Source organism: Ictidomys tridecemlineatus, chromosome 14 (assembly GCF_052094955.1).
Source record: "Ictidomys tridecemlineatus isolate mIctTri1 chromosome 14, mIctTri1.hap1, whole genome shotgun sequence".
NCBI classification, from domain to species: Eukaryota; Metazoa; Chordata; class Mammalia; order Rodentia; family Sciuridae; genus Ictidomys; species Ictidomys tridecemlineatus.
In genome coordinates this window covers 16,146,360-16,172,436 of record NC_135490.1, presented here as the reverse complement: position 1 = coordinate 16,172,436, position 26,077 = coordinate 16,146,360, and the positions used below count along the sequence as shown (strand labels likewise).

Here is a 26,077-nt window from a genome sequence, read left to right as displayed (position 1 = left end):
TAACCTCACAGAGGCCACACGTATTGCAGAAAGGCCCGAGCACCACTTCCATCCTCTGTTTATACAGATGATAAAGGCTCCAGGAGGGGGCAGCTCTGGGGTCCCTCCACACACAACCCTTATCGGTCAGGGAAGGACTGGATCCCCTGCTACTGTGCACTGTGCAAGCCCTCACTGAAGCAGCACATCCTGCATCTCCCAACCGAAGGCAAGAACAAAGGGCCCTGATAGAGAGTGTGAGGGGGCGTCTAAGCCAGAACTGCAGGTCAGAACCCTAACCCTGGATTTATTGACCCCAGGTCCACAGCTTTCACTTCTCTGTACTTCACTTTTCCAGAAAGCAGAAGAGAAAAGCAAGTGTAGGGTCAGGCTCTGAAGTCAGGTGTCACTGGACTTGAATCCTGTCTCTACAGCAGGCTGGCTAGGTGGCCTCTCGGAGCCTCAGTTTCCCTATCTGTGAAATAAGGATAATAATGTTACCTTCAGTCGGGATTCTCCAGAGAAACAGAACCAAGGGGAGATTAATGATCAGGAATTTGCTGTCAAGTCCGACATCTGCAGGTGGAGACTCCAGAGAACCAAAGTTACAGCTCAAGCCCAAAGGCAGTCTGCCAAAAAAACGGGGAAGAAGCAATTGTTCAGATGAAGGCTGACTCAGGAGAATGCTCTTTTGTCCTGTTCAGGCCCTCCCTGTTGGACGAGACCCACCACTTTACAGAGGGCAATCTGCTTGATTCAAAGCCCACCAATCCAACTGTCAATCTCATCTCAAACTTTACACGAACACACAGAACACTGGCCAAGCATCCAGGCAGCCACACTGACACAAAAAATTAACCATCACAGTCAGGTGCTCCTCACCATGGCCCTATGCAATCGATGAATTTGTGAAAGACATCTCCCCGGCTCTCAGGATAAATAGCCATTACTATGATTTCTTCATGGGTCAATGACACAGCCAGCCAGGAGTCATTTTGATTCTGCCTTCTCTCAGGGTATTTCCAAATTAATCACTTTACCTTGATATCCCCCTCCAAAGATATTCACTGGCTGGCACTTGTTAAGGACACTAAACTTATCCAACCAACTGAACTGTCAGTGCACGTTCATGTCACTTTCTGACGGTTCCACCGTGATGCCACTTCTGAGATGCACGAAAATCGTATAATATCCTGTCCATGCTGATATTCCTACTTAAAGATTTTCTTCTTTCACAAGTATTCTCTTTTCCAAGCACCCTCTCTATTTTCTAGATTGAGGAGAAGAGGAAAAGGAGGTAGAAAGAATGGAAAGAAGAAGGGGGAAAACATGAAACCAAAATAAATAGCTAACCAAGATAACCATGGCTATAAACCCAGGCAAACGAAATCATTGGTTTTCTCTGGATTAATCCTAAAACCCATAAGCTGGAAGTTTAGGGCCCTGGGTAATAATTATAAGAACCTGTTTTCAGTAGCAGGCAATCTGACTCATTGTGGTTGATGGATGGACAGATGTGTGGCTATTAGAAGATCCAGCAGCCGTTGCACATGTTGGTTGCTGTGGGAGCTTTAGCAAACCTTGTCCTTCACACCTATGCTACTTTCTAGAATGGAAGATTTCTGCAGCCCTGCCAACTTGGTCTGATGGAACACAAATGGGTACAGTGACTCTTTGCAGCCTTTCCATTGAGACTGCTTGCTACAATTGTCAGAGCTGCCTCATGAACTCCTTCTCTGCCATGAGGCACTTGAGAGCAAATTGCCACCTGTGATCATACCTCCATATTTCTTCTCATCTGAAAAAGAATTGCAAGTCTTGGTTAGAAATAGTTAACAATCCAGTTTCACCAAACGGCTTCCATTGACTCACTACTAGAAGAGACCTCAGTGGTCAATCTCTGAGCCCAACATTCTGCTTCCTATAGAAAACCCTCCTACAAATTCCCAATCAGGTAATCATTCAACACATCTACCCCATCGCAATCAGGTGAAGCCAAGTAGTCGGTGTCCTGGTCACCTCTCAAGGGTCACCTCTCAGGGTCTTCCCAGCCCCAACCCCACAAGGCAGATTTAGATCCACATCCATTCACATTGGAAGGCACAGTGGGCTTAACAGTCAACGACAAATGGGTTACAACACCAAGGAATGTTAGAAAAATAATAAATTAGGTTCTTCCCTTATTTTATAGGTTGGTGGTTATAATGGTAACAAGCTGTGGAAAAGATAAACTCTGAGAATGTATTTCAATTTTAAATATGCACATGCACATGTGTGAATGTTTACACACACACACACACACACACACACACATAGTGTAAGAAAAATTGCTAATGTTCTTACACTGTAGTTTTTAAGTTAGAATTATCTGACCTTTAAGTTGATAAACATTAAGTGTGGATAAATATCTAATAGAAGTTTTTAAAACTCAAAGTACTTCCTACATGTTGTTGAATCTCATGTAAAATAAATAAATAAATATATATATATATATATATATATATATATATATATATGCATTTAGTGAAAAAAATCCAGTTCATTCATATAACATGGTGGAAGAGATTTCCCTTTAGATAAGTAATTACAATCAAATATCTAAGAAGTAGGTAACTCAAATTGAAAAATAATAAAGAGGGATTCACGGGGGTAGTAAAATATCCCCTTTATGTTAATGATGTCACAGTCATCAAAGACTCTAGATTTACTATTTTTAAAGGATTAGCAAGTACTGGCTTTAGCAGCACATATACTAAAATTGGAATGATACAGAGGAGATTAGCATGTATCCTGCACAAGGAAGACATGCAAATTCATGAAGGGTCCATATTTTAAAGAGAAATTAGTAGAAAGATTATTAGGAAGGAGGGGAGAGGAAGGTGGGGGAAGGAGGAGGTTATGATCCAAGCGTATTGTTTCCATGTACCACAATGAACCCACTGTTCTGTAGAACTAACATACACATACAAAAAAAATAGAGCAACCAAAAAACCCAACAACAAAAATAAAGATTAGTGAAAAAATTCTGAAACTATTATATCTTAACTCTGAATTTGAAAAAATCTGTTCTTTATTTAAAAGAAATTAAACTCTAAGTCCATTTAGAATTTTCCAGAAAATCTAAATGTTGCCTCTTCCTACTAGGCTGATTAGGCATTAGGTAACATAGATTGTCTCCTGTTACCTAACTGGAGTAGTTTTACTGTCACAGAAATAGTCACTGAACCAAGGCAAGCTGATACCCAGCCATCCTCTAAATAGGTTTGTTTGCTAAGAACTAAAGTAACTGGTAGGACACATAATAAAGAAACAAAGCTTATTACACAACAAAATATAAATAAAGACTGCCACCATCAACTTCACTCAAAACACATAAACACACGAGTGCGTGCACACCCACACACCCACACATACACACACAAACCTTTAATGTGCTTTGATCTCTGGATTTTAAAAAAAGTAAAAAACATTTAACACTAAATTACAAATGTCAGTTTTTAATGCTTTTCCCATAAAATTAAAACATTTATTGTTCCCATTAGGACTCATTCTTTTCCATCACACAATTGTAGGAGAGACTCAGCACAACTGCCAAGCAGTTAGAGGTCTCATTAGAGATTCTCAGGCAGTAGGGGAGGCCGTGGTCCAGGGAGCTTAAACACAAGTTTCAATCCAGCAAATATTTTAGAGGCAATATTTTAGATTTGTTTTCATCCAGTGTAAAAATCAGTTCTACAAATACTGAATTTTTCAGCTATCAACTTCTCCAGAGGACCAGTTTTAAAAAGCAAAAGAACAGAAAGCTCTGCTTTTAATTTAACTAAAAAGGGAAGAGCATTGAATTATAGAGGAATTAAGATAGGAGGTCCCTTTTTAAAAGAATCTGATGTTGAATTAATTGTACTTAATTTTTTTATCCGTGCAAGGCCTCAACTTCAATATTGATTCATTCTTTACTAGTCACTAATTCCATTCCCTTTCCAGTTTTTGCAGACCTCCTTCCTTATGAATTTGACATGCATCCTTGAATCTAAGTCCTCATAATAGACTCAGTGTTATGTGTGCATACATTTAATTCACATAAACTCTGTTTTGCTATACACAGACACTTTGGTTGGTTGGTTGGTTGGTTGATTGGTTGGTTGGTTGGTTGGTTGGTTGGATTACACTACTTAGTAAACTATGTGTCTAAGATCTATTCATGATGTGGTGATGACTCGAGCTTTGTCAAAGCTCTGCTGTTTCTAATTGTTGCAATAGATCTCAGAATGTGCATTCCACTGTATCACATTTTCCACTTCCACGGTCCCACAGTGGTAGATAAGATGGGTTGCTGGCTCCAATGTCCACAAAACACTTCAATGAGCATTTATGATTATTTCATTTCACAGACAACTCTAAAAGTTTTGGGAGGCATAGACCTTTTGGAAGGGACAGACACATACTTGATTTAACTAACTTTAGCCAGATTTTTTTTCCAGGATGTTGCACCAGGCTACACACCCACCAGCAGTACCTGGAGTTCCTTATTTCTTCACATTTCCACCAATTAAGGTTTTCATGTGTATGATTTACTTACTTATTTGTGCTAATCTGATGGGTGTAACCCATCGTCTCATTTAATTTCAATTTCTCCAATTACCAGTGGATTTGAACATCTCCTAATAGAAGAGGTGGTGGTTCAAGTTTCTTCTATTATAAATTGCCTGTTCAGTTCTCTTACCCTTTTAGTGATTGGATTATCTAATTTGATTTATGAGAGTTATTTCTGTATTATAATATTCTTTTCAGTTTTAGACATAGGTATCATCTTTCATCAAGTTGCTATCTGTCTGTTAACTTTGTCTACAGCATCAATCATGGAATGCAAATCCTTGATTTTGATATAATTGAGTCCATAAATTCTTCACACTAATTTGCATTTTGCTTTTTTTGGTCTTATTTTTTAAAATCCTTCCACATGTTCAAGTCATGAATCTATCTTTCTGTGGTTGTTCTCATTACTTTTTAATTTTACTTTCACAATTACATTTTCACCAGTGAGTGATCTGTCATTTGCATGATGGTGAGGTCGCTTCTGTTTTTGCATTATAATAGATATCATTGCAATCAACATGTTTATACCTCTAGAGAAGATGTTTTTCATATGAGCTTATCAGATAGGGTCCATTTAGGAGACAGAATGCACATCAGTAATTGGAACAGGAAAAACTGAATATAGAAGATTATTAACTTATTATTAACAGGGGGATTAACTACTGAGAAGAAATAAAAGAGAAGTCTAAAGAATCCAGTAAGTGTGAGATATGATACCCCAAGAAAGACCAAACATGGAAGGGAGCCTCTCTCCCCCCACCGGGGGAAGCATGGCTGTGGTCGACTGGAGAGTGGAGTGGAGGAAGTCATTGGTTGCACTGGTCCAGAGCCAGATCACAGCTGGCAGGTCAAGGCTGGTGAGCAGGAAACCACTGCACAGCACTGAGAAGCAAACTTCTGGTGGGTGGGTGTCATTATGTGTCTTGCATGCTAGAAACTGCATCATTAAAACACAAGAAGGAGCCAGGCACACTCAAATTAGGAAGAGAAGCTCCTTCGTCTCCGAATGTGCCTCCAGTGCCCTCTAAAGACAAAGCTCAAGATTGTGCCAGCTGGATAATGAGAGGTGTTCAGAGGATTCAACTCCAGTAACACTTCGTGCATTTGGAGCAGAAAGACAGTAAATTGGTAGCTGGCACAATGAGCCGCCTTTCATTCATCCTCTGACAATTACAGCCCAATTGTTGAATCTACTTGTTCAGTCCACGTACTCCAACCAGAACACAAACTCTCCCTAAGTAAGATGATTAGTGCAGGAATGATGTGCCTCAGGCTGAGTCTCATCTATGGGCTTATCTAAGCCTTTACTGAATGCAAACATTGCAAGTCATTTCCCCTTTTGAGCTGGATGTGAGGATGTGAGTCTTTTGCTACTAGGAGCACCACCTAGAGCCTTAAAACGAAGCGCTTGCAGCAGAAGCACTGTTCAGAGCTGCAGAGCACCTGGGTCCTGAGGTCTGGGTTAAGCCTTACAGGCAACCACCTGTGAACTCTTCAATTACACGAACCAATAAATCCCCACTTTTCTTTTCTTTATCCCAGTTGGACTAGGTTATTATATTTTCTGTTGCTAGCCACAGAATTAGTCCTGAGTAGCTGGGAACGGGGGTGCTTGCCTGTAATCCCAGCCACTTGGGAGGCTGAGGCAAGAGGATGAGAAGTTCAAGGCCAGCCTGAGCAATGATGCAAGACCCTGTCTCAATAACCCATCTCCAGGTACACTAGAGGTAGCTCAGTAGTTTGGTGCTTGCCTAGTGGTTGCATGAGGCCCTGGGTTCAATCCCCATCAGTACTAAATATATATATATTCCCTATTCCCAACTGAAAGTTTCTCAAGTGGTCATCCATATGAGGAATTTTCAATATGTTTAGTCATGATTTTTCCTGGTAATGATTAGACGTAGTCTCTTAAGTAGATCTTCATCAATATAGAATATAGTCACACATAAGTTATTATAATTTGATGATATATTAATTCACTGAGAAAATATTTCTTACATTTCTGATATATGCTACATACTCTGCTTGGCACTGGGAGTTGAAGAGTAAACAAGACAGACACAATTTCTTATTTTTCTAGAGCGTTTGGTCCAGTAGAGGTTATGGAAATGCACCCTGCTAATAATAACATGGGATGAACACCACATTGGGGATGTCCCAGTGCTTTTGGAAACACAGAGGAGGGGGAGAGGCACTTGATCCACGCTGAGGTGTGAGGTTGAGAGAGAAGATAATGTCTAGATAGAGAATTTAGAGATGCATTTTACTTCCTTAACATAGGCAAGGACACCTCTGACCATGTGGTCAGCACTATTCTAAGCACATGACAAAGAGGAACACACTGGGTCCTTATAACAATCCTAAGCGGTAGATGATAAAATTATGTTCACGTTACAGATCAGGAAACCGAGGCGTAGAACGATTAAGTGACTTACCCTAGATGTGATAGTTAAGTCATGGGTGTTCATGGAGAAGGTCATGGGAAGCGGGGCTCTGACCCCTGGGGGTGTCACCTTTCCAAAAGAGGTGGTGTCCAGTGACAGTGAGGATCTGGGGAGGGGGAGGGATGGAAGCACAGCTGGGCTCCCCCTCCTCCTTCCCTAGGAAGAGAGACCAGCTGAGTCCTGGGTGCTGCCCCTGCAAGGCCAGGCTTGCCACGTGGCTGACAGTCTGATGACATGGGGCAGACTGTACTGAGTCCCCAGGAGCCAGGACATTGCCCATGCTGCCTTGCTGAGGACCATGAGAGGTATTTAATAATTGGCAAAACTGCAGAGAGGAAGGAACAGGAAGCATGACTGCCTGGTGAGAAAAGAGACGATGTTGTCGGGAAGAAAGGATGAGGTACCTAGGAGACGACTTCCTCCTGGGGATGAGGGTGTTATGGTTTAGCAGTGTCCCCCACAAGCTCCCGTATAAGACAGTGCAAAACAGGATAGAGGTGACATGATGGGGTTATGACAGCCTTGGCCTCATCAGTGCATTATTCCCCTGACAGGGATTAACTGGGTGGTAACCGTGGGCAGGTAGGTGTAGCTGGCGAAGCTGGGTCGAATGGGTTGTGCACTCGGGGTTTCTGTTTTGTTGGTGGTGAAGGGAATCTCTCTGCTTCCTGGTACCATGTCCTGATCCATTTCCCTCTGCCACACCATGATGTTCTGCCTCTCCTGGGGCTGCCAGGAATGGAGCCAGCCATCTATGGACTGGTACTTCTGAAACCATGAGCTCCAAAATAAACTCCCCCCTCTAGAATTGATCGTGTCAGGTCTTTGGGTCACAGAAATGAAAAGGATGACTAAATCAAGGTACAATCCAAAAGTGTCACAGGGGGCGGAGGGGTCGGGGGGAATCTACATGGTCAGATTTCTGTCTAAGGTCTCTCTGGCCCTTGTGAAAGGAAAGCGGGTGTTCTGTTAGGGGCAACTGTGATAATCTAGGAGTTTTTGTCTTCCTGGGCTGCCATAAAAAAATAGCATAGACTAGAGAGTTCAAGATCAGGCATCAACGTATGAATTTAGAGTGGACAGAAATATTCAGCCCATAACACCAGTAAGAGATTCTAGTGCACCTGGGTGTGGGTTATAGAGCCATAGGAATGGGGTGACATGACTACCTTGGAGACCTATTTAGGAGGTCAATTTGACAGAAGGAGAGAATAGTTTGATGTATTCCTAAGGGAGACAGAATTTTGATCCCTAGAGTATCTTGGCACAGTCCACTAAGGTGAGGAATGCAGGAGGATGCACAGGTTCCTGACTGCTGCTTTTCACCCATTTGATTTTGAATTACCTATGGGAAATTTTAGCAGGAAGTGAGTACAGCTGAGGCTGAGAGCATCTCGTCTGGAAATCAAGTGTCATCTTATCACCTCCTGGCTCACAAGCCAACAGAAACTTCGGCAATGAAAGAGTGAGCAGGAAATCACTTATAGAATTATTATTGAATAAAAAGGAAAACAGTCCAAAGGCAATAATAAAGCTGCTTAAGGGATGATCAGATAAAGAGGAGCTTACGAAAAAGCCTGAATAAATGGGGCTAGAGGTGGGATGAAAAGGGTAAAGGAGGAAGCATCTGTTTCTGTGCCTTTTCTAGTTTCTTGGAGCTATGTTCTTTGCATCCCTTAGGTCCAGGTCAAATATCATTGAAAAACTAACAGATTAAATATTCACAATTGGTAATTAATTTTTTATTTGTTCTTATTAGTTATATGTGACAATAGAATGCATTTTGACATATTATACATACATGGAATATAACTTCCCATTCTTCTGGTTGTCCATGATGTAGAATTCCATTGGTCATGTAATCATATATGCACTCAGGAAAGTAATGTCCCATTCATTCCACTACCTTTTCTATTCCCACTCCCTCTTCCTTCTGAATACCAATCAGCCATGAAGAGAGGTGAAATTATGGCATTTGCCGGTAAATGGAGGGATCTGGAGACTATTGTGCTAAGTGAGATAAGCCAATCCCCAAAAACCAAAGGCCAAATGTTCTCTCTGATGCATGGTTATAATCACAATAAGGGGGATTAGGAGAGAATAGAAATATTTGGTAATTAATTTCACAGTAAGAAGCTTATTGTTGACCTAAGCAAGAGCAATTTCAGTAAGGAGGAAAGAGAAGTGGGTGGGACACACATCACATTCTTTTGAAGAGTGAATAAAGGGGTGAAGAAAGTGGAAGCAAGAAGTTAAAATTTTCCTTTCTAGAAATTTCCTGGGAAATGAAGGAGGATGAAGCTGAAGGTAGACTTGAGTTTGAAGAGGAGTTTAAAAAAGAAAAAAAAAGAGAGAGAAGTCCATATTTAAAAGTTAATAGGAAGGGGCCGATGAAACGGGGAAGGTTGGATTTATAAGAGAAAAAGGAGACAATCAATGGATAAAGGTCCCCGAGAAGATAGGGCCGGAAGGGATCCAGAGCAGAGATGGAAGGATTGACTTCCAACAGCAGCCAGCACTTGCCTTCCATTATAAGAGATGGAAAAGAGAAGGGGTAAGGAAGAAAGGAAGTATAGTTTGGGGGACAGGAGATGGAAAATGTCTGACGGTTGCTATTGTGTGTGTGTGAACATGGAGGCAAATTCACTTTCTAAGTGTGATGGGACGGGGGATTTGAGGAATGCAGAGCAGTCCTTTGTGAACTATGGAAGAACAGATTGGAGAGGCTAAGGAGTGCACTGAGGGCCCAGTCATGGCTAGGCTCATGGTTGTGAAGATGAGCAGAGCCTTAAGGTGAGGAATTCTCTCTCCCAGTCCTTATCAGCCTTGACCCTCCTGGGTGCCTAGGCCAGAGGCAGGACTCTGGGGAACCCCAACAGACCAGATGCAGCCCCCTGCTGCCCCAAGTGTCCAGTCAGAGGAAAAAGCAAGGCCATGCATAAATCTCTAACAGGATGGACAGAGACGTCACTCTGCTCTTTTAGGGATAAAGGGCTTTAGGTCCCTCCCAGCTTTGTTTATAAATGCATCTGGAATGGATTATTCGTTCACTTGCTTTGTATTTGCAATTATTTGTTCAATTGCTTTGTATTATCTACTTTAAGTCAGAATCTCACAGGAAATCATTTTTTAATTGTATTTGTGAAAAAAGACATTTGACTTGAAAAATAAATAATAATAAAGCAAAGTGGGAAAACTGAAGTAAATTTATTGTAAACACTTTTGCAGTGATGTCCTCCCATACATTTAGGGAACGAAAAATCAATGTAGTTTATCAGTGGGGGGGAGGATGGCTGTTAATCTCTTTTAATCTCTTACCTTTTTCTTGCCTGATAAACTTTTTCTCCACCCATAACCCACTAGCCGTTTATGTCCCTCATAAAGCATCAGGTTGCACACAAGTAGGCAGCAACACTGACCTTCATATTTATTGTTTCCCTTGGACACAATGTTTTTATTTTCCACTCAGTCCCTGCATACGATTCATCCTCTTATTATTCGATAAAATATTATTGATTTACTATAAAAATAAAACAGAGTCCAATCACAGAGAAAAGTGGTGGAGAAGCAAGAAAGAAATTTATTACTCAGTGTGGCCACACTGGGAAGAATAGAGGAGCTGCCTCCTACGCCCTGGCTCCGGTTACAGAGAGGAGCTTCAGCATGGTCTAGGGCAAGGACAATAAAGGGGCACAAGAAGCACCCACAGTCAAGCAATCATAATCATTGAGCATTTTCTCAAGTTTGGTTCTCAAGGAAACTTACTACTTGAGGGGGTAATTCCATTCCTACCATGAGATGATTGCTCCCACTTGGAGAGGACAGACTTGATGCCTTCCCATCATGGGATAATTTCCCCTCTGTGTGTGTGTGGTGGTGGCGGGGGCAACTTCTGTTCCCACCAAGGGGTGATCTGCCTACAAGACTCACTGAACCTGGAATCTTGAAAATAATTTTAGTGACTCTTATCTTGGTGTCTTTCAGCTTTAAAGAGGGACAAGAGAGTTGAGTAAATTCAGGGCTAATCAACCTTATAGGACCAATTTTTCAACGGACACTTCTTAATGATTAGCAGGAATCTGACCCAAAAGTTTCAGGTCGCAGAGGAAGCAGCTGCAGGCCCAGGTGACAGTCATTATTTTTAGGAAAGCGGGCTTGGAGGCTCTGTTACAGTGCAAACACGGAGAGAACCAGGAAAAGGGTGCCCGATGCTTTTGTTGGATTTTCTAGTCATTTGTGATTTTTCTAAAAGCTCAGTCATCCACCTCAGTGAGATTTTAAAAATTAATCAGCATGAATTCTCTCCTCTAATTTTATCCTGATTTTTTTGTTCTCTTTCTCTAACTGTTCTTGACTAACATTCCTGATAACCAGAATAGCCTATAAGTTATTCTTCCTGTGGATGCTGTAATCAATTACTGTGAATTCTGTGGCTTCAAACAACACAAATTTATATGCTTACACTAATGGAGGTCAGAAGTCCAATATTAGTTTCACTGGCCCTAAATCAAGGTGTCAGCAGGGTCCTGCCGCTCACTCCAGAGTCTCCAGGGAAGCATCTGTTTCCTTGCCTCTTCTAGCTTTCTAGGGCTGCGTTCATGCATTCCTTCCTTCGCACATTCTTTATTTAGTTCATGGCTTATAGACCATCCCTCACTCAGCAGAGTAGGAATAGCAGCCCCCTGTAGCCATCTTCTACTGACTAATCAGATCCCTCCTGCCCCTTTCTAGGAGAACATCGAGATTGGATTTAGGTCCCACCTCAATAGACCAGTGTAATTTTTGCCACCTTAACTTGGTCACATCTGCAAAGCCTCTTGAATAATATAAGGTTAGATGCACGGGTTTCAGAGGTTAAGAGCTGCATACCTCAGAGGGCTATGATCCAGCCTACCACATCTGGTATTTCATGCTAGAATTGCAAATCCTCCGCGACACTGGAAGATGTCTGAAAATACTGTCGGCCGTAGAAAACAGCTACGGATGATGATGTATGACACCCTGGACACCACCCAGCGGGGATGAAGAGAAGGACAGATTGGGATGTAGATTCTAAGAAAGTAGATTAGGTATACAGTTTGAATTCCATGAACTTGTTCTGAGGTGGTTATTGACCAAGAACAAAAATCAACCTAGAGGAGAACAAATAAAATTACACCCATTTATTTGGAGCTACTTAGAATTGTAATCCAGGAAAACCACGATTTTAAGCAGTCTTGAAACTATGTTCCAAGGTTTTACAAAATAGCAGTTGTTCTGTAGCTTTAAACCACAAAGGGACTGGAAATTACATCACTTGTTAGAAATTATGATTGGTGCTAGCAGTTAAAGTGTCTTTTTTAAAAAATAATTTTTTGTACTTTATTTTATTTATTTTTATGTGGTGCTGAGGATCAAACCCAGGGGCTTGAATGTGCTAGGTGAGCACGCTACCTTTGAGCCACAACCCCAGCCCCAAGAAGTCTTTTTGAAAAAGAAGTTAAGATGTCTTGTAAGAAAAGTATTGGGAGCTGGGTGTGGTGGTGCACACCTGTAATCCCAGCAACTTGGGAAGTTGAGGCAGGAGGATGGAAAGTTCAAGGCCAGCCTCAGAAAATTAGTGAGCCCCTGTCTCAAAATGAAATCTAAAAAACAGGCTGGTGATGTGGCTCAGTGGTTAAGTACTCCTGTGTTCAATCCCTGGTACTGAAAGAGAGGGAGGCTAAGAGCGAGAGTGAGAACGAGGGAGTGGGAAGAAAGAAGGAAGGAGAGAGAGAAAGAGAGAAAGAAAGAAAGAGAGAAAGAAAGAAAGAAAGAAAGAAAGAAAGAAAGAAGGAAGGAAGGAAGGAAGGAAGGAAGGAAGGAAGGAAGGAAGGAAGGAAGGAAGGAAGGAAGGAAAGAAAGAAAGAAAGAAAGAAAGAAGGAAAGAAACTTAGTGTTGGTCTCAGTCACGGTTAGTTTTGCAGAATCGGTGGGTCCATTGTCCTAAAGTCAGCAGAGGGTAACAAATATTATTTCCGGAATCTGATTTGGCTCAGCCCTGATAAGTCAGCTTGGATACTGGGTAAGGGAGAAGGGTATAACTGTGGCCCAGTTCAAATTTTCAGCTGCAGAAGTATCTGAGATCTGATTAACAGTGGCCTCCCAACTCCATTTAAGTGCCCCAAAACAATGGTATTCCAATTTGAATGTTTTCCCTTGATAGAGCAAACAGAAAATAAATGTGTTATTTTGCAGATTGAAATTGAAAAAAATGGAGAAACTGAAACCTAAGAGAGAAAGTTGTTCCCTCCCTGCAGCGAAGAAAACCACAGCCCAGCTTTCTTCCCTCCAGTGCCTCTGAGCACAGTCACGGCTAATCTGTGTCATACTTGCCGAAGCTTTGCTCCTGGTTATCCCAGACATGCTTAAGGACTTTGTTAACCTTAACAAATAAGATTTTTATCCTTCTGCATTTCATTGCTTTTTACTTTCCATCATGAAACGAGCAATTTTCTGGGACAAAGAAGGTCCTTGACTGGCATCACGACACCTTGCCTCTGAACCAATTTCAGCTTCTTCCATGTCACAGTGCTCCTGAAATCGCCCGGGTCAGTCCTGCATGAGCATTCACCAGGGGTATTATGTCAGACAGCTCAATGCAAACCCATAGTATTACAAGAAACCTTTCCAGGCACTAGAAAGGCTGGGAATGAACATTATTTTCATTTAGAAATCCTGACATCATTCTTCAAAAAGTATCTGCTTTATGTTAAACGACGTATGGAGCAGAGAAGGTTGGAGAGTTGCCAGCATCTACACCTCCTCCTATTGTTCCTATTCCTAGATATTGGAATTAGAATACCCCAACATCCTCAGTTTATATCCAAAATTTTAGATAAAATAATATAAGGATATCATAATCAAAACAGAAACTTTCATATCTCAATCAACAGTACCAATGACATAAACTTATCTCATACATAGACGCACGAAGACATGTTTGCATGGGGGCCAAGGGACCTGGGTGCCATCCTGATTCCAGCCCTGGCCCTAGCTGGATACTGTGCCATGTTGATAAACACATCTTCCCCATCTGGACTTCACTTTCCTTGGCTGTAAAGTAGATGACTTGCATTAGATGATTTCAGTGGTTTCTCTTTCATATTCACTGCCATATAATTTTACCCACATGTCAGGAGACATTATAGCCAATTATTTAAGGATCTATAAAATTTTTAGCTTGGATTATCATAGAAAATGTGCTATTCCTATAATTACCAACTGATTACCTTGCAATCGTTGTCATACAAGCTGATTTACATGAGCTCCATTTTCAGGACCACAGATTGCTCAGTGGCCTACCAGCTGTCCTTTAGCACCAAGAACTCTGAAAACACTGACGTTATCAAAACTTGTTAGACTACCAGTGCCCACACCCATCCTTCCTTCTGCACCCTTTTCCCTGGGTCCCTCGTGCTTGCTGGAGTAAGGCAGAGGTGAGGATCCCCCACCTTCTCAGTAGGTACCTCCTTGAGTAAACTTTCCCTGCCCTAAGCATCGGCATTCAGTAATTGGTTGGTTGCTGCACTTTGGGTACATGAATCTGATTTTAGTGTTCAGTCACAGGTTTGCTACCCAGCATTTTATTGGGGAGGTCACGCCCTTTTGAAAATGCTTAAACATTTAAAACATAAAGTTACATACTATATTAAAGACTATATATATTTGATACCAGAGACTGAACCCAGGGGCACTTAACCACTGAGCCATATCCCCAGCCCTTTTTCTATATTTTATTTAGAGACAGGGTCTCGCTAAATTGCTTAAGGCCTTGCTAAGTTGGTGAGGCTGAGTTTGAACTCATGACCCTCCTGCCTCAGTGCCGCAGTCTGGCTGGGCACAATTCAGGAGCCACTTGTCAAAAGAAACTAACTTTATTTTTAGAACCACAAACGCCAAACAAAACAGCTCCTCAGGAAAAAAACCCTCAGAGCCCAACTGCCACCACTGGCTTCCCCCAAGCCTCCTTCCAACCCCAGCCTCTCCACCTCCCCCAATGAGCAGCAGGGAAACAGCCCAATGAGTATCACCGCAGAGGAGCCAATCAGGCTAGATGTTGCTGGGGCCGCTGTGAGCCAATCATCAGCTGGAAGTTTGCTGGCAGCTGGAAGTTTGCTGGGGCCCCTTTGGCTGTGGCTCTCAACACCTCAGCCTCCCAAGCCACTGGTATTATACCACTGTGCTGGGCAATATTTCTTATTTTTTAAAATTTTTAATTGGTACATATTAGTGGGATTCATTGTTGTATATTCTACAAGCACAAACATAATTTGGTCAATTTTATTCCCCTCTACTCCCCGTGTCCCTCTCTGCCTCCCTCCCGCCGTCTCCTTCCTGGTGGTCTCCCTTCTATTTTCATGAGTTTCTCCCCCTCCCTTTTTTCCTTCTAGCTTCTAAATATGAGAAGAAACAATACCCTTGGCAATATTTTTTTTATAAAACGAATTTTATCTCTTTAAAGTTTAAAAAAGTTATCTTGAGGACGATGGGAATATCGTATACATAATACATTCAGCCTTGAAAAAAATATTTTCCAGGATTTCACACCAAGGACTATTTAAACATTTAAATTACAATAGGCTTTGCAAGTTTTGTCAAAGATGAGGAGATGGCTAAAAAAATCACAGATTGGAAACTGCGGGTCAGATCTACCTGCAGATATTTTAGTTCAGCCCACGCAGAATCTTAAAATTTCACAAATTTCACCATAAAAAAAAATGTGAACTTGGAGGCTTTAGAAAAATGGGAAGATTAGGTCACATGGGAATATTTTCCCACTTACGCCACCCAGCAGAACCTGAGTAGTAGAAGTTGTCTTTTTGGAGTCACAGTGCTCTGCTCTGCCTTTGCCACCTCTCTCTACTGTCTCTCCAGTGCATATCTTTCAATCACTTCCTGCCCCTGGAGCAATTCAAATTTGCTCCTTCTGCCTTGAACAAAGGAAATTGATCTGAAGGGGAGAACACTCCCTCCTCACTTACAGCTGGTTCTTTTAGGAAATGTCAAACTGACAAGTAGGAAGTATAGCAGGAACCCCCAGGCAACATGAGCACAAAGGGACATTGAAGAAGGACCTCAGCGTGGGTGTGATGGTGTGAATATATATTTGGTCTTCCTTCTAGTTTCCTGGCGCACAAGTCCTAAGGCCCTTGGAATCCTGTGACTGATGAGGTGTTTGTATTCTACTGAATTTACTGATGGTGGGGACTCCTGGTTAGCCTTAGAATAGGGGCTGGTCACCAAAAGACCATGGTAAGATTAGAAGGTTGGGATGTTGCCCCACTTCCCCAACCTAAGGGGAAAAGACAGGGGCTTAAGATAAAGTTGGCCAGTGGTTTCCTCCGTCATCCTCACGTAGCAAAGCCACAGTAATGGAATGGATTCCCAGAGCCTCACACAGCTGAACACTGTCTGAGTTCCCAGAAGGGCAGCAGGGGTTCCCAGAAGGTGCTGCGCTGATGGACAGGGTAGCGAAGCCCTGTGCCTCCTTCCCCGTGCCTTGCCCTACCCATCCTCCTCTTCATCTGGTATTTTTCTGTATTCTTTGTAATATACCAGTGGACACGTTTCCCTGAGTTTCATAAGTCACTCTAGCCAATCAGTCAAACCAAAGAGGAGCTCATGGAAACCACAGTTTATATCTGATTGATGAGCGAGCTGCATCTGAAGTGGGCACAGACTTGTAGGATCTGACACTCCAGGTTAATAGTGTCAGAACTGAAGACATTCAGTTGGCCTCACTGCTGGAGAACTGCTTCCTTAGTATGTGGAGAGAGGGTCCCAACAAACACACACACATACACACACACACACACACACACACACACACACACACCCCTTTGCATATAGAAAGCACATGAAAGCATACTGGGAAAACAGAGCTTGGGATGTTTCCTTGTGTCTGTCCAATGGTAAGTGTCAGCACTGCACTTATAGAAAATGACCAAGATCCTAACGGGAGCGTGTCTGCACCTGCATTACAAGAGTGATCCCCATTCTTTCAGTTATCGCTAACTGCACCGGCCACATTCAAAACGACACCACTTTTTCCTCTTGTGCTGCAGGGGCTACAAAATAGGGGTTTAAGTGGCTACAATGGCTAAGCAGAGATAAAATAATTCTAGAAAGATAGGCTCCAATTTGCCTGAAAATACATGGTTTGAAATGAAACTTGCCTCAGCACAAATGATAGACAAGGAGTAATAACATTTCCACATTATAGCTTTGGCACCATTGGGTATAGATATTCCAGTATAATTTTGTTGCTAGTAATACATTCACATGATTCAAACACCGAAAACTGTCCCATGAACTGAGATCATAAAATGGCTACACTTTGGTTCAGAGCCCTCCCACCTGCCCCGCCCAACTTGAGCTGGGTAGTCATCAAAGGAGTAAAACTCGGGCACATCTTCACCTGAACATTTATGAAACTGGGCCAAGTCAAAGGAAGCAACATCCAGGACCCTAGCTAATTCTCACTGCATTTGAGATAGTGCAACTTCGATAGCCAGTCGACTTCTGGACCCGAAAACTGACCATTTGCCTCTGCTAGTCACAAGTTGGGCAAAACAACTTGCGCAGTTGCAGTTTTTGCCTTCTTCTCTCTTCCTCGGAACACAGCCCAGCTGTTACTGGATGCTGTGTCTCCCAATCTTGCAATTCCTTAAAAGTCCCTGAATAAATTACCTTCTGCTTTAGTCTGAAACTGGGTCCATTTCAGATCTGTCAGCTGCCCCCATCCTCCTGTCCTCACCACACACACAGAGATCTTGTTTCAGAGAAACTTTATGCAAACAGGAGCAAATAGAGGTACACTATTTTCTTCCCCCTCGCCCTTAAAATAATGGATAACTTAATCTGTAGTTGTACCTTTTTTCTTTTAATTTAGCAATATATCCTCAAGCTTATGCCTTAGTAATGGATAAAAGGCCCACTAATTCCTCTGCACCATTATATAAATATACTGTAAATAATTTAGTTGATCTCTATTAATGGACAGTTGGATATTTTCTAGTCTGCTTCTACAAACAGTGCCACAAGGAAAACCATTAACATGTGTGTGTGTGTGTATATGTGTGTGTGTGTGTGTGTGTGTGTGTGTGTGTGTGTTCATACATACATGCATTACTATAGAAAAAAATTCTAGAATTGGAAATGTCAGGTCAAGATATATAAAGCATTTGTAATTTAGCACTAATTTAACTTATAACACTACCAAATGGCCCTTCACAAGGATGACAACAATTTATCTTCTGCCCACTAATGTTTGAGAGGGCCTATTTCCCCACAGCCTTATCTAAAAATATATTAATTCAGAGAATTTCATGGGCCAACAACCTATCCTACTTATGTGTTCATACAGTGGTAACTCGTGGTTTTAATTATGAAGAGTTTATTGTTTGTGTATTTGGTAAAGTTAGTCTCCACTAAGTATTCTTCTTTCATGGAACTTTTGAGGAATTCTCAAGTTTTTCTTCTTTGTGTATAGGGTTAGGAGTCACTTTGATTGGCTCTTCTGATTTAGTAGTCATTTTTCCATTACTGTTATAAATACTTGAGATAATCAACCTGTATAGTGGAAAGGTTTATTTGGGCTCACAGTTTTGGAGGTTTCAGTCCATGGTTAGTTGGTGCATTGCTTTTGGACCTCGGGCAGCACACCAGGTACTGTGGTAGGATTTCTTGGCAGAGCAAATCTATGGCCTGACATATTATTACCTTATGGCTTGGCAGCTGGGGTCCCAGTATCCCCTTCAAGGACACAGCCCCAACAACCTGAAGACCTCCCGTGAGCCTCCACATCTTAAATTTCCCACCTCCTATCAGCACCAACTGGGGGCCTCTAGCGCGTGGGGCTTTGGAGGAGATTTCAGATCCAAACTACAGCTGAGAGCTCTTCACTGCACACGAGCTGTGCTGAGATCCACCATGGGACACAGCTCGTGGAGCTTCTACATCGACTCACTCATATTTTTGATCTTATTATGTTTTTTCCTCTGCTTGTTTTTGAGTTTTGTATAAATTGAAGTAAAAACAACCTCACACTCACTTTCCACCCCTGGCCAGCTTTTGTGACTCAGGTTAGCACGTGAATGGAGCAGAGGTGGATGTGTAAAGGTAAATCAGGATGCTGCTGTAAAAAGAAAGAGAAAGGGATGCCAAAAGGCGAATTTTTCAGGAGCCCATCAACCTTCCACAACCCAGAAGCCTAAGGCGGATCCCTGTTGCAAGTTCAGATGACACCCCTAAGTTCTGCACTGTTACCTTTGGTTATTTCCTCACTAAACCATATTCTCCTAGGTCTGTCCTGGTCACAGCTGTATTCCCAGAGGCTGTCACAGGATTTGACACGACATATGTGCTCAGTAAATATTTGTTGACTGTGGACTGAGCCTCAAGATCACAATGCTGTTTAGGAGACTCAGAAACTAGAATCCAAAAACGTTCATTTTGTTTCTAGTGTTCTCACTAAACCACTTTGCCTTCCCATACCTCAGAACCACCTCGCACATAATGAGGAGTCATGGAATGTGGTTTCCCTGGAGACTCCTCAGAGCTCAAGTTTATTGTCCTTCAATGCAGTATCTTATTAGATACTCAACGCAAGAAAACAAAGCCGTGATGGCAGAATGTGTGCACTTTATATATAGAATCTCTTTTTTTAAAAAACCAACGATGCTTTGCAAGAAGTCTAGGAATTCATCCAAGAGGCTTAAATGATAGGCTACCCAAAATTGGAGAATTAAGGAAAACTCACAAAGCTCTGAGACGAAAATGATACTGTTGGTGAATCTGTTCCCCTCAACAAAAGAACTGCTTCAGTCACATTGACTTAAGGCATTTGAATGCCTAGTTAACTTAATAATCCATAAACTGTGATTTAAAACTTTTTCCATCCACAGGGAATCCTCAAGGAAATAAAGATGATCATTTATGTTATCATTCACAACATCGATAGAAAATGAATCTGAGTAAGAGGTCTTAATATTGGTTTTAAAGGGGAAGAGTTCTTCTAGGAGCAATAAAGACTCCTTATTAAATTCATTGCCAAACAAACTACAGTGCCATTGGGTTGGCACAAAGGGGATTAGAAAACTTAATAAATTATGTTTTCTGTCCTCGAAAAGCTTGCAGCTTATGGGGAAGAAGGGCTGGTACATGACTAACTCTGATAAATGGTAGAATATGGAGAGCAAATCATTTACTGGGGTGTGCAAGGGAGACGCGGAATCTGAGTGGGAAACTCAGAGGACACTGGGGAGGAGGGAAGGGGACATCTGAGCTGGTGAAATATAATAAAGAATTTGTGTGGTCTTTGTCCCAGGTTCCTGGTGAGGGTCTTCTAAAACCCGTGGAGTGTCCTGAGTGACAGGAGTGTCTTCATTGCTCATGATCACCTTGGGTCACGTCTGAGTCTATGCTAACAAGATGGCGCTACTCGCCAGAAAGACCAATGGGTCAAAGCTTTGAACCACATAACACCACCTCAACCTCCAAACCTTCAGACCGAGAAGAGGAGGAAGTGGAAATCTAGATGGAAAAGACACCAGGAGCCCACCAACAACCACCACACCACTGTGGCTGCCATTGTTCAGTTTGGTGGCGACACAGGGAGCGGGGAAGACGGTGGTAGAAGAAAACAAGCTGATGACTGTGCTTGGAGGCAGTGTCAAGATGATTGAGCTGAAATCTGAAGGCAACAGGGAACTACTCATCATGACTTGGTACTATTTTTTACAATGATAAAATGCATGTTTATTGTTGAGATTAATTGAGCATATTCTTACCACCGTGAGAAGCCATTGTTAACATTTTGATGTGTTTGCTTATAGTCACTTTCCTGAATGGATACATAAATGCATTTGTGTGAGCGTGTGTGTGTCTCTGTGTGTGTGTGTCTGTGTGTGTGTGTGTGTTTGGAGGATACAACTGTAGTTTCCACTCTAATGTGCCTTCATTGAACACTATTTTCCCCACACATTCATGAAGAATTAACATACAGGCTGGGGTGGTGTCTCAGTGGTAGAGCGCTTGCCTAGCACATGTGAGGCACTGGGTTTGATCCTAAATACCACAAAAAAAATAAATAATAAAGTTATTATTAAAAAAAAAACAGAATTAACACACAGCCCAAGCATGAAGATGTAATCTCAGCCAGCATTTTAACATAATTTCTTCAGCCTACTATGTACCCTTAAATATTATAAAAACTAATACCTGTAAGATCCAGCTTGACAAGACTACATCATTTTGCCTACTAGGTGACCCTGACACATTTTCCCAATGCTATAGGATAAACAAAATTATTATAATGGCCAGCTTTTTGCACCATACTCAGACTGCTTCTAAGTGGTGTTTTATATGGTAACACTTTTTGTGAAAGTCCAGGAAAGATCCAGTTGGCCATGGCCCACCTTTTCTAGCCCAGCATAGAAACCCCTTCCCTCTGCAATTGGGTGTAAGGAAACCCCCATCTTCCTGCCCCCAGGACATGCTTCTGTCCAATAGTCCCTAACAGAGTGCATCGTGGGCAACCCAGGATCCGGCTGCCTCTTTCTCCTGCCTCTCAGCCCCTTCCACAGTTAGCAGATGATTCTTACACATCAGAGTTTTCTGAAATAATTTTATTGGCATTTTAAGTCTCCAGGCATGCTCATAAGACAAGCCACCCCCTCCCACACACACACAAACACACCCACACACAAGGCACTTATCTGGAACAAAAGTCTGTAACATGCTCTTATTATGTAACGGATCATAACCCACTTGTTGCTTGGATCTCCACGAGGAGGCGCCCCATCATGAGGACCCATGCACACTGGCTCCTGGAAGACTTAATCTCCAAGCTCCAAATGTTAACGGCTCCTGTACACCAGACCAGCTGCCCCTGGCCGATCCATCTCTTCTTGGGCCTCTCTCATCAGACCTTAGTGTGTGTCACTGCTGGGTCCCTCCCTTTTTTCTTTCTTTGACAAGTTAGCTAAGAAACAAGACCAGCAGGCTAACATGTCTGTGTTTGCAAAAAGAGTACCTGATAGCCAAACCCATCAGTGGAAAGGGAAAAAAGCTAATGCCAGGGAAGATCATTTCAGCAAGAAAAAAGGAAAGAAAATCAAAAAATTTGCATCCTGACTCTGATGCATAGAAACTGTACTGTATTTTTGAAAGGATTGAATGCAGTTTGTTCTTTAAGAACATTTCACTGACCAAGATGCATCCATAAGTACTTGAATTGTTGCATCTTGAGGTTTAAAGAGGGAGGTCAGAGCTGTCATGAGGTAGAAATGATAGGGGTTAAAACATGGAGCCAGCCCCTGCTAGATTGATGTAATTAACAAGACTGACTACACCAAACATTGCCAAGGACGTGATGCTAGTGGAACTCTCTCTCAGGACTGCTGTGGGAGCATGGAATGATGTGACCACTATGGAAACGATTTGGAAGGTGTTCGAAAAATGGAACACGTACCTTCTAAGTGACCCAGTCATGTCACGCCTAGGTATTTACCAAAGAGAGATGAACAGATACGTTCATGCGAAGACTCATGTGAGAAAGTCCACATAACTCTATTTGTAGTATCGCAAAATTGGAAACTATTCAACTACCCACCGAGAAGTGAACTGAGAAGAAGCAGACTTTGGTGTGTGGACCACCACTCACCAATATAAAGGAGTGAGCTATGGGTATTCACAACCAAAATGATGACTCTCAAAATAACTTTACTGGATGAAAGAAGCCAGACAGCCAAAGAGTATATACTCTGCTTGATTCCATTTATATAAAATTCTAGGAAATTCTAACTAGTGTAGGTAATAACAGAAAGTAGATTAATGGTTGACTATGGGTAGGGACCAGGTAGGGAAGTTGAGAGGAAGGGATTACATAGGAGCCCCACAACTTTTGGAGATAATAAAAATGTTTGAAAAGTTCATTATCTTGATTGTGATTTTTAAATTGTATCCTTGAAACATTACATTTTATTTAATGCCAAATATAATTCAATAAATCTACAAAAACATGTAAAGTATTGTATTGAATTGACTTTTTTAATTATGGAAGACATTCTTTGTGGGGGGGGGAGGAAGAACATTACAGTCCTGGAATACATACTTTAAAATATGAAAGTTTTCCATACCCCCAGAGATGATGACTCTTAACAGTATGGTGTATCTTCACTGATTCAGATTACTCTCCGTGAATATACTAATTCACACATCATTATGGTTCTTATTATATTTCACAAATGGGATCCTATTATGTGTCCTGTTTTGCACATTTAAAAATTAACCAGTAAAGCTTAAGTATCTTTGAAAAAAGAGTAAAAGTGCCCTCAGGACCCTAAGCAATCAGATTCACACTGGCAGGATTTAAAGTAAGAAACCACAGTGGCTAATCCAACCGGAGCCAGAGAGAGAATGGAAACAGAAGTTGAAATGAAGCCATAAGTCCGTTTGAAAACAAATTTTAAAACATCAATCCAACAGCAACAAAAAGTATAAAACACCTAGAAATAAACTTATGCATAAATATATGATAACCTTGTGGAGAAAACTATAAAACAATTTTGTAACATAAATAAATGTGAGCGACAGTAGTTTCTCAAATAGTGTGGTTCAATATTTCAGAGTTCATTTCCTGCAAATTAATCTATAAATTTAATACACTTCAAAATCAGCTCTTTGCAAAGCTTCTCAAGGAGTTTACCAAGTTGACTATAAAATTCAAATGGAAGTATCAACCTGAGCAAATAGGCAAGGTGTAATTTTGAAAGAGAAAAAGAAGTGGAACTTGCCCTATCCAATATAAGGACATTGTGTAAAGATATTAAAATTGAGCAATGCGGTCTGGTCCCAGGAATAGAGAAATAGATCAATGGAACAGAATAGAGTCCAGAAATTGACCCAGGTATATATGAGGCTGTAGTATACAATGAATATTTAATCTCCAAGCTGCAAAGGGATGAACAGGTCATTCAACAAACGGGGTTCGAGATGGTTCTAGACATTAGGAAAAATTAATGTAGATTCTTTCCATGAACTATTCAGACAATGAAATAATGCATAGACATGCTAAAGACAAATGTAAAATCTAAATTATAGAAGAATATTTAAAATATCTGGATATATTTATCACCTCTGAGTAGGAAAAGATTTCTCATTTGGCTCACAGAAAGCAAAAAATAAGAGTCATAAATCTTAAGACAAATTGGATGAATAACACAGAGTGGGAGAAAACATTGCAACATATACAGCAGAACAAAAAGTTTTACCCAGAATATATAAAAAGTTTCTACCAATGAGCCAGCTCTAGGGGCGTACTTATAAATCCAGCTACTCTCGAGGCCAATGAGGGAGGATTGCAAGTTTGAGGCCAGTCTCAGAAAATTAGAGACACCCTGTCTCAAAATAAAGTTAAAAAACGACCAGTCATGGTAGAGCATATCTTTAATCCCAGCAAGTTCAAGGTCAGCCTCAGCAATTCAGCAAGGCCCGAGGCAACTTAGTGAGACCCTGTCTGAAAATAAAAAATAAAAAGGGCTGAGGATGTGACTCAGTAGTAAAGTAACCCTGGGTTCAATCCTCAGTACCAAAATAAATAAGTAAATAGGACTGGGGGTGTAGCTCAGTGGTAGAGTACTTGCCTAGCAGGTGTGAGGCCTTAGTTCCAATCCCTGATTTAAAAAAAAATTATAATAAAAATAAATACAAGTTTCTACCAAAAGAAGAGAGGGGACATAATCTGATAAAATTAACTTTAAAAAAGGAAGTTCACAGAGGAATAATTAACTATAGATGATTATTAACATGTGAAAAGATATCTAATATGACTTGTGATTAGGGAAATGCAAATTAAAACAACAAGATATGGTTACTCATGAAATCATCAGATTGACAAAATTAGAAGTTTGATAATACATGTTGGCAAGATTCAATGTTGATGGACATGTAGGTTGATGCACACTTTACAACACTGAAAAACACTGCTTATGATTCAGAATTCTGTGTCTTGGTAGATGATTCCCAATATCTCTCATATGTTCAAAGATTCAGGGTGTTAAATTAAATAAGCAAATGAATACACATTCAATAGAATATTTAATTTCACTTGTATTTTTGATTGTCATTTTCTTTAACTCTTGCTTCTGATTCATATTTTTATTCACTTTCACAGGCCATTAATAAATATATATATATATAAACTAGGGATCAAACCTAGGTCCTCCTGCATGCACTGAGATAGACCTCCAGTCCTTTTTAAAACTTTTTTTTAAGTTTAAAAATAAATAGGCAAGAGACCTTAGCCTGTCTCTCTACTTTGACTTCTTATGTAACAAGCTGCAATGTAACTTAGTACCCAAAAAAACCTAAACCTAAAGCAGGAATATATAAAACAGCCAGGTTTCAACCAATCACTACCACTATGTAGTTTCAGCCATTAATAGGCAGCCAATTCACTAGATAATGCCCCCAAAAGGAAAGCACTCCATCACACCATCCCAATTAAGAAAGACACTAGGCTATAGCCAGTCAGGTGACCTCTCCACTTTGCTTTCATGTTTTGGCCTATGAAAGCTTGCCCCTTGCTATGGCCTGAGTGTCCATCAAGGGTCCATGTGTTAAAGCCTTAGTCCCTAGAAGGGTGATATTGAGAAGAGGCAAAACTTTAGGAGGTAAGGCCTACAGGGAGGTCCTTGGGTCATTAGGTCAAAGGATCAAGGTAACTCTTATGTGACCCTCGGTAGTTATTGCAAGAGGATGGTTATAAAAGGAACAGGCCAGGTCTTCCCTGTCTTCTAAAGGTGACACTTTCCTCCTACATGCACTCACTTTAAAGTAGTTTTCACTAACAGACTTTCCCTCTGGTATAAACCCAAGTATTAATTTTAGCATTCAGAGCCATGGGCTATAGGTAGACTCTAGGAATAAGGGAAGGGAGAATAAATGAGGGTCATTCATGACCATTGTGTCTAGGAGAGAGAGAGGAAACAGCCAAGGGGAGCATGCTTTAAAGAGGTTGGGGCAGGTAACACAGA

At 41.3% G+C, this 26,077-nt stretch overlaps 1 non-coding gene across 1 annotated transcript; it reads left to right on the top strand.

Moving 5' to 3' along the window:
* The first annotated feature begins 2,707 nt into the window (after window positions 1-2,707).
* On the top strand, window positions 2,708-2,814 carry LOC120884365 (U6 spliceosomal RNA). The gene has a single exon (XR_005726782.1). It is a non-coding gene; the product is annotated as a U6 spliceosomal RNA (small nuclear RNA).
* The last annotated feature ends 23,263 nt before the right edge of the window (window positions 2,815-26,077 follow it).